Here is a 13017-nt window from a genome sequence, read left to right on the forward strand (position 1 = left end):
TTGGGACTGGATGAAGCGTCGTCTCAAGCGGTCTGCACGTCCAGCACGAACGCTGGTCCAACTGAGGCGCCAGGTGGAAATGGCATGAAAAGCCGTTCCACAATGACTACATCCAGCATCTGTATGATCGTCTCCATGGCAGAATAGCAGCCTGCATTGCTGCGAAAGGTGGATATACACTGTACTAGTGCCGAAATTGTGCATGCTCTGTTGCCTGTGTCTATGTGCCTGTGGTTCTGTCAGTGTGATCATGTGATGTATCTGACCCCAGGAATGTGTCAATAAAGTTTCCCCTTCCTGGGACAATGAATTCGCGGTGTTCTTATTTCAATTTCCAGGAGTGTATTTATGTACTAATTTTGCTTAAGGACAAAACAAAAAAAAATCGGGCACGATTCGATTGCCGGTCTGGATGGCCGGGCGGTTTCAGGTGCTACAGCCTGGAACCGCGCGACCGCTACGGTCGCAGGTTCGAATCCTGCCTCGGGCATGGGTGTGTGTGATGTCCTTCGGTTAGTTAAGTTTAAGTAGTTCTAAATTCTAGGGGACTGATGACCTCAGAAGTTAGGTCCCACAGTGCTCAGAGCCATTTGAACCATCTGAACGATTCGATTGAACTCTGTCTTCTCGAGGCACTCAGCTGCTATTCATACGTTTTATGTACAGATAGATATATTTCCACTGTGTTTTGCTGGCATGGAGAGCTATTAGCACCTGTGTGTTGAGAATGTACAGAGTGATTCCGTGACGATGTTGGAAACTTTCAGGAGTGATGGAGAAGGATAATTGTAACAATTTAAGGTAAGCGATCTTGGTCCAGAAACGACCGAGTCGAATGTCATATGCGGAAACTGCGTTTTAGGCCCATTTCTTCTTCCTCCTCACTGAAATGCAGAAGTGTACACTGTACTTATCAAAGATGTTCTCCTCAGGTTCCTGGAACGTAACCCGCTCAGTCAAAAGATGTGTTTCCGGTGCGATGAAACTCCCCCTCACTTTGGATTGAGGGTTCGTGAACAAATTCAAATGGCTCTGAGCACTATGGGACTTAACATCTGAGGTCATCCGTCCTCTAGAACTTAGAACTATTTTTTTTTTAGAACTACTGAAACCTAACTAACCTAAGGACATCACACACTTCCATGCCCGAGGCAGGATTCGAACCTGCTACCGTAGCGGTCTCGCGGTTTCAGACTGAAGCGCCCAGAACCGCTCCGACACGACGGCCGGCGGTTCGTCAACATCTGGATCAGACAGTGCATAAGCAGGGGGGGTACCAATTTCGAGCCCAGCAAGTTCACCCGATCGCCATTTGTTTTCTGCTAGTGGGGCCATATGAAGAGTCTTGTGTGCTAAACGCCTGTCGAGGCTGAAGAACATCTCGTGTCCAGAATCCTCGCCTGCATACGACACTGTTCATACGACACCGGATGTGTTAAAATGGTTGTGACAGAATTTTGTGCTACGATGCCATGCCTGCATTAACGCTGGGACGCCAGTTTGAACAACTGTTTAAATATAGCATCTTGCGAAACTTATGTAGGTAAATGTAATTTGGTATTACTGTACCGTACACGTAGGAGTTTCGATCTCTCTAACATCAAGTTACGTTTGCTGTTACAGTACATAAGGGCTGAAATTACCTCAGGGTATAGGAGAGTATTTAGCTGGAATTATGTGCGTCATGAGAAGCATTTGGAAGTTGGCGCTCTTAGTTTGAGCACTGTGCGAGACAAAGTCGGAATCTGAGTTGATTTTCGCTTACAATTTCGACCCGTTCGTTTCTAGACCAAGGGCACTTACCAGATATATCCACCCTGGAGATCATATTTTTGGTATAGTTAAAAAAAATAGTTTCAAATTTATATAATAGAGAGCTGTCGAATGGTTGCACTCCCAAATCTTTGTCCAGTCACGACAGTCCAGGTGAAGTACATCTAAATATCCTGAAATTATTCTAGCAAAAGTTTCTACATCATCATTTAATTTAAAAATGAATTTCTGGTAAGTAGAGTTAGATACGATCTTAGAATTCTGCAGTATCTTCTAATGCATGTAAAGGATTTCTTTCCTTAACTGTCTACAAGATTTACATTTCATGTATTTTTATGATATCGTGAAATACATCTAAAACCTACTTTCAAGTTGTCGCAAGGATGGACAGTATAGGGTTGCTTGCAATTCTGTTTCACATTTTCATCTTAACAAGTCATCATTACCGCATATTAAAATATATATATAGCCATTTTTAATTTAGTTTTCGGGTCTATATTTGACGGTTTGTGTCTGTTCTTTCTTCTGATTTTCAGCTGCTCACTATATGACAGTCGTCCAACAACCTTCGACCTACTCCACATACCAAAAATGAGCAATGATTACCATGGCATTTTAATGTGAAAATATTTTCAACTAAGCTGCTTCATGAAATTATTAACATACGTTTGCTGTACAAGTATTTTTTATTAATAAAAAGGAATGTCTCTGTTTTCGTGTGCATCATTTATACAAAGTCATTTTTCGATGCATATGGGTATGTCACAGAAAGCACAATTTGCACACGCAAATTATAGTTCCTTTTTTTATTGTTTATCTTAAAGCAAAGAAAAATAACAGCACTGCCGGCCAAGCATGGAGGGCACATACAGTTTCTATAGTTAATACCTTGTTTCGCTTGTTTAATGGACAGACATGACGTCACGTAGAGAGTCCGAGATTAAGGTGGCGTTTTTACTGTAATTATTTTCAGTCACTGACGGCATATGCACTGTATTATGACCACCGATTTCGGGGTTATCCTTCTTAAGACTTGTTACAGCAGTTATAAGACAAAAACTGTAGCTAAAACCCGCATTACAACAAACATTCAAACTACAATTCACATCTGTTCCGTCTCTATGACTGATGCACGTACAATGTGTAGACATTCCAATTCCTACAAATGCTCACAACTGTATCCTTCGTACATTTCTCCATATGGCGTGTACACGTAATATTTTTATGGTTTCTTCATACAGTCATACGTAGACAAATTGCAATAACAACTATTCAGGCGACTATAGTTTACTATCAGTCGGATACTACCGATATTTTTCTTGCTTGTGAACGGTATCCATATGTACATTTAAATAGTGCTATTATTCCCTACGCCAAGTTGAAATAATATCTAAGTCGTTCTGCGATTTCTGTTCAGCGCATTTCTTGCAAACATAATCAATGAACGGTCTGTGACTTCCGCTGACATTGTTTGACAACTCTTTTTTTAAATATCCTGAATATACCTGGCCCTAGGCTTGCAGGACATACGCTGCAACTTTCACTCGTATGGAATAAATGCCGTTGCATACATGGTGGTGTTAAAAGTTTTGCGATGACTTTTTCTTCGTTACTAGTCAACAACATCATATGATTCAAATGGCTCTGAGCACTATGGGACTTAACTACTGAGGTCATCAGTCCCCTAGCACTTAGGACTAGTTAAACCTAACTAACCTAAGGACATCACACACATCTATGCCCGAGGCAGGATTCGAACCTGCGACTGTAGCGGTCGCGCGGAACCAGACTGTAGCGCCTAGAACCGCTCGGCCACTCCTGCCGGCCAACAACGTCAAACAGTGTCCAAAACTCTTGCGGAAATCTTGCAAGATGGACTTTCTTAGCTCACCTGCATGAATTATTTATAGTATACCACGACTGAAAAAAAACAGATTTTTTTCTTGCATTTGGCTGTCGTCTTCTGTCTCATTTAACAATTCATATTATCTTATTGCAAGTACGAATGAGCAGTTGCAGTGTAAAGCTACTTGAAGAGCTTTGTTACTAACAGCCCTAACAGCTGTAACCGAATAAAAATGAATTAAAAATACAAAGATAAGTCAGTTCTGCCACCCATAAAGGTCATTCACCAGTAACACTCTGAGCGTTTGTACAATCGAAGATTCAAAACTGTAAAGGCTGCAGGATCAGAGCTGGCTCAAGAAACAATACTATGGGTAACAGACAGTAAATAATGATCGTCAAATTAACAATAGTCATAAATACGATATTGTTTCGCAAACAACTACTTGAAACCATGTATGTTAACATGTGCAGTACTTACAGAGTACTATATCCCAAAATAAAAGTTGCTGCATTGCCAAACATTTTTCTCTTATGCGCCATCAAAAGTTATTGAAACTCAAATGTCTGTAATAGTACGCTCACTTTACACGGGTGACATGTTACATGTTAACTACAGCAGAACAATACAAAAAGGCATAGTGATGACATTATCAAAATATATAACGAGAATGACAACTACGCTATAGCGCCTAAGGGCACATAACACATTTAACACATTAGTATGCATTTCCATTGAAAACTGATGAGCTGGATAATAAACGAATAACTTCAATTCTGGTTTTCTATTATTTTTCTTTTCTTTTACTTCAAGATGTATTTCGAGATATACCTTAATCTATTTTAACTTCGTGAAAATCAGACATAATTTTGGAAATTTGTATAATTAATTCAGTGGCTGGAATAACTTAAAAAACAAAAAAATCTGCGAAGTTTCCCATCTAGTTAGGTCGCTACTGTGTCCGACACAGTGGTTTTCTTGAAAATCTGATATAGTTATAAAGGTATTTTTTAATTGTGACTGCGTAACTACAGTAAGACATTTCAAAATAATTAGTGTTTCTAAGACACCTAATTTCATAACTATAATTATCTAACGCAGAGTTAAAATATAAATTATTTGACTCATTTTTAGTGTTTTCTACTGTTTGTAAAATGAGTAAAACATAAGTAATTTTGAGACTTTGTAACCTCTTCTTAAATAATTTTATTCAAAGCACCTGAATGTCCGGCTTGATCGTTGAGCACCCTCTTGTCGGACAGCGGCTCTGCTGTGTCTGTTGCAAACGCGATATCCCTGGGGTGGAACTTGGCGAACTTTCTTACTGCGATTTGAAGTTGTGCTTGTCGTGCCCTGAGTTGGCGGATTCCCTCGAGCCATGAATGCTGAGGGCTGCTACTTAGTCTCCAAGTTCACTCTATAACCGGATGCTTCTCCCTAAAGGTGCCTATTACACCAGAAAGACTGAAGTCTCATGCCACATTCCAAAACCTTTTCCCTGAGACGTTTAGTTTTCAAAAGAATATTTTTTTTTTTACGGAAGAAACACAACGCTCTAGCTAAGATAAAGCATTGTTTACTACGTATTTCACGTAAAACTTATTTCTTCAAAACTTTTTGTAGCGTCTTTATTATTATCCATCCAGATGAGAACTGTTCTGAATTACAAAATACGGAATATGATTTATGTGTAAGCCTGCCGCTGTGGCCGAGCGGTTCTCAGCGCTTTATTCCGAAACGGTGGTACTGCTGCGGTCGCAGGTTTGAATCCTTCCTCGGTCGTGGTTGTGTGTCATGTCCTTAGGATAGTTAGGTTTAAATAGTTCTAAGTTGATCTGATGACCTCAGATGTTAAGTCCCACAGTGCTTAGAGCCATTTGAACCGTTTTTGAATGTATATGTAAAAGCCTTTGTTCGAGAGCTGTATTGCAATACCAACGTTACATCGTTCACTTTGATGACCAATAATATTATCAACGGAAATAAAGGCTGTACGGTCATGTCATATGCATCTTTATTCGAGGTCGTAAAGGTGTTCGTACTTAACTCAAGTCTTGCATGGGACACCAATGGATAGTAAACTATAAAAGCCTCAAGTTGTAAAGTGAGTCGTTTTTATTATATTAGGATAGTTCATTAGCACATGAAACCTGCATTAAAGAAGGAGACAGTTATATTTATTGTCCCATCGACGATGAAGCCATTATGGAACCATTACTAGCCGGAACCTGTACGACTGCTTAGCTGCCGAACTGCACTATTACGGAGCGGGTTGAAATGCACTGACAATGTAGACGGCTCAGACCCTCTGCTTAGATTTCATGAATAGCAATATCATTTTTTCCTAGTTTCTTGAAAAGAGTTAACTCACTGTTTTGAGATTTGAGAACTGGAGGAAACCTCCCGGCACTACATTGCAAAATTTGATTAAAGGATCTCTGTTTCGAAACACCTGAACTGACTGCCACTGCAACGCTTAAGTTTGAATTTGGCTCAAACGTGCCTACAACCTTCCCCTGTATTGGTGCAGAAGCGTGGCGCCCTGCGAAGTCAATCTCGGCCTCGACGATGGTCTAACCATCAAGATCGACGCATGCGAAAGAAAAGGGCCACCCAGCAAAATTTCATGTTACTTGTAAAGTCGGTTAATAATGTCACATTGCCACCGAATTTCACCACAATTCTGAGCAAAGCCGCCGTGCACACGACACCCAATTAGAAGGTCGTCACAGCTACTCTCACCCACATCTCATCCTTCCTTTTGATGTCTCCGTGATGGAGTTCATAACCACAACATCCACCACTGAAATCAAGCAGTTTCCTTAAGTGTGGCCGAGGAAAATATTCCAGACACCCTGCCGCTCAGAATCGATAGGAAGAGACTTCAGAGGGGTGGCATAAAGTGCGTCTAAGAAACCATCCGTTTTCCTTGTACGTTGACCCCCAGACATTTCGCGGTTCAAAACGACAGTTCGCAGTGTGGGGAGCAACGGGTAGAACTTCTTGACAAATTTTGACACTGCTGACACCCTCGGATGTTTATACCCTTCTATGAGAACACTGTGTGGGTGTATCCCCATTGAACCTGATCACATCCCGTTGGAGTGTAGCGCACAGGTCTCTGTCACACTCGTGAATAGGATGGAACCACCAGAGATAGTTCAAAACAGCTCAACGAATTCGAACCTGATCCGAAGCATCAAAGAGTGATTGAGCTATTCCATCCTTCCTGTTTTCTACTTTCCCGTGGTGTGCTCACTTGAGGGTGCAGGATTAGCACGAACGCGAATAAAACTATACAGGGTCCGTCGAACAACCCCCAAGTTTACCAACACCTTCGGTGTTGAGCACGTTATGATTGTATCTGTCACAAACTTTGACAGAAATTCAGCCTGCCGGCAAAACCAACCCAAGGGGTCCCGTAGACGTTGCCTAACCCCTAGGCGATAGAGTAGTCTTCAGGCTGATTAGGTCTCGAAATATCTAAAGACACGAGGGCTATTCGGAAAGTAAGTTCCGATCGGTCGTGAAATGAAAAGCACTGTGGAAACCAAAAATGTTTTATTTCCAATATTTAGCTACGCCTCACAGCTGCCTCTCTATATAGTCGCCGCTCCGCCTCATACATTCATCTAAATGTTGCACCAACTTTCCAGTACCCTCTCCAAAAATCCCCGCCTGTGCTTCCACCAGTTCTCTTCGCACGTATACAGCTCGTTATGTGTACCAAAATGTTGTCTTCACAGCCAGCGGTTCATGTGAGCAGAGATGAAACGAGCCAGCTGCGGGCTGTGTTGTGTGTGACCAAACGCTTCCCATCGAAGCCGCTACAGGAGCATCTTCATTACGCCCGCAGAGTGCGGTCGACAATTGTCATGATGAACGAAACGAGTGACAGTCATTCTATGGGGGCTGCACGACATCAGGCCAGATCTATCACGAGTCCCTCCTACTTGGCGGGAGACGATATTTTCTAGGTATATTTACGTGATCACTGTGCGGTCAGAATTGAAAAGAGTGACTCGCTATGATCGAAGGGCATGCTAGAGACACTATCCAATATATATGCGCAAAAATTCATCGGATTTTTACAGTGGTTTCCATTTCGTGACCGATAGAAACTTACATTCCGAAAACCCCTCATAATTTCTAACGTGGTCAATGTAAGTGTGTGGGTGGCACCGAGAGTGTTCCCGAAGTGGGGATTAGATTGTCTCTTCGCCGTTTTATTCACGCACTTGTCAATGTGCACTCCCGCGTGACCACGCCACGCAAGGGCCCTTTCCTGCTTCGGATCAAGTTCTAATTTCATTGATTGATTTTGAACGGTCCCAAGTGGTTCCAGCCTGCACACGAGAGCAAAAATTGCGGTCGCGTTGCACTCTAAAGGGATGCCACCGCGATTAGTGGGGTATAGTCACACACTATTCTTTGAGAAGCGTTCAAACGCCCGAGGGCACTGTCATAGGTTGTCAAGAACATTTTCCTGTTTCTCGCTGCACTGCGACTGTCGTTTTCGGCCGTGAAATGTATAGAAATCAAACTGCAGGAAAAGGGGTGGTATCATAAACGACCTTTATGTTACACCGTAAGGCCTTTTGTGTCAATACTGAGCATAGCTGTATCTGAATTATTTTCTTCAGCCACCCATAACAAACCCACGTTATTTGAATGCTGTATGTCGCGGTTGTCGCCTCCATCGCAGTGATGTCACAAGAAAGGGTGAAAAGTTGGTAAGAGGAACTGTGACCATCTACTCATCGTGTGACACGTTGGGAGGAACTTTTGGGAAATTTGGCGGCAATGTTACATCACTAACCCACCTTACAGCTTACATGAACCTTTTTTTCGCATGTGTCGACACCTTACTGTTTCGAACGGCGCCGAGATTGAGACTAACGTCCGAAGGCACCACGCTTTTGCCTTATAGCTGAGGGAGGTTGCAGGCACCTTTGAGCCAAATTTCAAACATATTGGTCGCAATGGCTGGCAATACCAAAAAAGCTATCCTTTAAATCTGCTGCGCAGTATAGTTAAGTCCTAATTAATTATGTCGTAAATAAATGGTATTTCAAATGAAATTTACAGAGGAATGAGGTGCTAGAATTTCACGTGCCTTCTACGAAGATTCATTAGAACGTTAAAGACAGAGTAAATGCCAGAAAGGATTGAATACGAATGAAGAAGAAAACTGGTCGCTTTGTCTACAAAATACCTATCCCGGTGTTTATCTTAAAACGGGAAACCACGGAAAATGTATATCTGTTCGTTTGGTTCATCTCAATGCGAAACCAGTAGCTCAACTACTGTGCTGCCTCGATGTTTGAAACCTTCATGAACAAGGAATAGTCCTCAAAACAAGAATATATCGTTTCGCCAGCAGTCTAATATCTTCAACACGCATTAGGATGTTACGTGTTATAAAATGAATCTCTAATCGCGATACCTTAGTAACTATGCAACTAAAGGTGTGTGATAGTATCCACAACGAAGAATTGCGTGATTCGACGACACAAAGTAAGGAAAATAAATTCCACACATGTTTGTGATATACGATCGTTTTAACAGATGGAAACGATGGTTCAGATGGCTCTGAGCACTATGGGACTTAACATCTGAGGTCATCGGTCCCCTAGATTTAGAACTGCTTAAACCTAACTAACCTGAGGACATCACAAATATCCATGCCCGAGGCAGGATTCGAACCTGCGACCGTAACAGCAGCGCGGTTCCGGACTGAAGCATCTAGAACCGCTCGGCCATCGCGGCTGCTTACAGATGGAAAAGAATGAAAAAAGTCCGCCAAGAGGAACCTTTCGCCTACAGACACGTTGTGCACGTTTACGAATGTCTTGGACTTTAGTCTGCGTCTGCACACCCACGTGTCTGATTTTTTTCTGCTGTGCCACAATAAATTACTTGAATCTTCCACGTCCGATTAGCATTATAATCTTTCGATGTAGTCTCTGAAAGCCGGTATTTACATCTTTGGCGATATTTTGGATATAAGCATTAAGCCGTGATCTGACATGTTTCATATTTCCGTGTGGTCATCGCGACAGAATGTCAATCCTAAGGGCGCGGGTTTGATGCCCGGATGGGTCGGAGATTTTCTCGGCTCAGGGACTAGGTGTTGTGCTGTCCTAATCATCGTCATTTCATTCTCATCGACGCGCAAGTCGCCCAAATGGCGTCAACTCGAAAGACTCGCGCCCGGCGAACGGTTTACCCGACGGGAGGCTCGAGTCACGTCACCCTCCTGTTGACATAAATGATGGAAGTAATTGAAGAACAGTGTCATCTTGTCGACAACGATGTCACTGCAGATAGAGCACTGGTCCGGTTGTTACAGGGGCGAGTTCCGTGAGATATTGCGCTTAATGTAAATAGGTATTACCGAGTCGCACTACCGCTGTGTCGTGTGTTAAACGAGGTATGCAATGAAAAAGTGTTCAAGAAGCGCTCAGCGTTCGTCGTAGATTTCATTCCTCTGCTTATTTCCCCATCACCAATTTTACGAGCAGTGTGGCCGCACAGACTGTGTTCATATTTTACAACAGTCTTTATTTATAAAAAGCAAAACAATGTAGCGTTCTATTAAGCAACCATCTACTCTCACACGAAAAATTTAATGTAAGATTGTACGACCGCAGTTTAGGGGAAAATTTTTATATAATTTCAACTTCCGTGAAAAGTCGTCGTTACCGCGTCTCTTAACGTCTGTCAAATCACTCTAATATTCTGAAAAGAGCGATGAGAGTTTCAAAGCAATATGTAGAGGAGTGGATTCTACCACATTGCTTCATAAAAGCACTAAAACTTCATCGCCGTGTATTCAGATTTTCTAGCACCTGCCACATGTCCTACGTAAGTCATTGCTGTGTGTGACTTACGCCAGGAGGTGTCGATTCGGCAGTGTGAGGTGGTGATGCTGGTAGCCGTGTAGACCTTCCTGCTGAGCTAGCAGGAGGTGCGCACCGCGCACGCGCGTTACGGTGCGAGGAGGAGGGAGCCAGCTGTAGCACCGCGTCTACCGGCTACGCGCTTCGTTAACGCACGACGCGTGTTTACGCAACTGGAAATAGACGCGGACAGCTGCGACGCCACACGGCGGCACATGCGCTCGCACACACACACACACACACACACACACACACACACACACACACACACACCTGGTGGAGGGTACGGAAACATGGTAAAAGACACGGAACCAACTCCCTTTCTGCGTAAAGGATCGAAATTACAGCGTTTGACGACTGAATCGTTCTTGACAACACGTAAGAATAGTGAGAGCAGTTCATGAAATGTACGCTAATCTCATTATAACTGCAAATAATCAAATTTTACTCGTTGCCTATACGTGTCGTAGGAAGATTACATTATTAGTTTTACAGGAAATCTGCCGACGTACCAATTGCGAAGTCTAATACTCAGAGTTGCCATCTCTGGCGACAGCGATTGCCTTAATCTACATAGGAGTGGAGACGAAATGACCTTGCATGACAGATACAGTTGCGTTATTACATGTTTCTTCCAAGTGTTTTCAGTGGGTGAGAGATCTGGAGAGCAAAAATGGCTCTGAGCACTATGGGACTTAACATCTATGGTCGTCATTCCCCTAGAACTTAGAACTACATAAACCTAACTAACCTAAGGACAACACACAACACCCAGCCATCACGAGGCAGAGAAAATCCCTGACCCAGCCGGGAATCGAACCCGGGAACCCGGGCGTGGGAAGCGAGAACGCTACCGCACGACCACGAGATGCGGGCTCTGGATAGGAGCAGTTGAACGTCCTCTGTACCGAAGTAGGTTTGGCAACTACGGGCACATGCTCTCTTGTTCTGGTGAAAGCAGCACCACAGAAGACTTGATGATGGGGCACAGCCTCTAGCCTTAACACGTGAGGACTGTAGCAAATGGCAGATGTAGAAGTGGGGAAGTGCGACCTGTACTGTTGTAGGTGAAGATGGTTGTCACGGATCACCACCCTAGTTGCCGCTGCAGTGAAGCAGTAGAGTGGTGGCAGGTGTCAAGTAACTCACAGTTGTGGAAATGATGCAGCTTGAATTCGTTCTTTATTCCATACCAACTACAGCGGTAGAAACGGAGCTGGTAGGGTAGTCAATGGCCTCCACGGCTTTGGCAGCCACAGTCTGTGAAACATGCCAATATCAGCCGTAGCCAGCCAGAAGGGGGACGGCAAGGTGCTGGTGTTGGCATTGGCGGCAACAACGCTGTCTCACGAGTGGCGTCTAGTAGCCCGCGGACTCACGCAAGTGCAGCTGTCGTGGCGCCGTCGCTCAGCACGGCATATAGAAGGCAGGGAAGGACTAAAAGCGAGTTCTAGCGTGGATGATGATGGTTGCGTATGCGCGCTCGGGCGGTGATGGACAGCGATAGCATGTGGCAGTAAACGGTGATGTACAGAGCGACAGTGTTAGGCCACTCGGGTGGTGATCAGACTCGATCTCATGCATCACCAGGAAGGCGTCTCTCGGCAAATGCTTCCCCCCCCCCCCCAACACACACACACACACACACACACACACACACACACACACACACACACTTCTTCCGCTGTGAAGGCACCAATACGGCAACTCAGTACACGCAGTAGCATGCAGCATGCTGGTTCATCTCGGATGGCACACGGATATAACCTCTCTTCGTGACTTGCGCCTTTCGCCGACTGCCTGAGAACGTCGTTCTGAATTTGGCAGAATATCTACAAACCGAATCGGTTATTGTTTCTGAAGCCGCAGCCGGACTGTGCACTAAGACATACGTCTGAGGTGCATGATGGTTGGTCGTGGTACCATTTGACCTTGCTTTACCGTCATTTCAGCGCCTCCATAAGCACTGTAGTAAGCTCTGTAATGTGTAGAAAAACCTCACTTCAGAGGTGCAGGCTGAGGTCTTCAGCACTGTTACCTCATGGAATGCTTGTTCTTGCACCAGGAGAGTAGTTATGGGGCGTCTTACGATATCCTCTTTACGACGTCGTTTTTCTGTTTCTGTTTCAAGAGTCGTTTACTACACCATGCCGAAACGTGGCACAGTAGTTCCCACCCCATCACGCCAGATGCTGGGCGCGAATGACGATGACGAATTCTTCAGAGACTTCATACGACTGTTCTTCCATTGCGATACTACACGCAGTACCGGCAGTCGTCTTAGAAGGGAGCGTTGTTGTTGGGAACAACCATGGTGCCGCGCTGACAATTCATGGTGCTACTGACTTCGTCGCCCTATCAAGGTCATTTCTTCAATCAATGTACATGACGTTCTTGTAGCATCCTGCACGGTCCAACAAAAAATGTACCAGGTGGTTATAATCAGATGGTAACTACTCTCCGATGTCCATTATCTGCTATAATTATTGTGTAGCA

At 43.9% G+C, this 13017-nt stretch overlaps 1 protein-coding gene across 2 annotated transcripts in view; it reads right to left on the reverse strand.

Moving 5' to 3' along the window:
- LOC126358533 (GTP-binding protein drn-1-like) overlaps window positions 1-13017 on the reverse strand; it is a 299819-nt gene that overhangs the window by 123498 nt on the left and 163304 nt on the right. The window lies entirely within an intron of this gene.

This window comes from Schistocerca gregaria, chromosome 1 (genome assembly GCF_023897955.1).
Source record: "Schistocerca gregaria isolate iqSchGreg1 chromosome 1, iqSchGreg1.2, whole genome shotgun sequence".
NCBI lineage: Eukaryota > Metazoa > Arthropoda > Insecta > Orthoptera > Acrididae > Schistocerca > Schistocerca gregaria.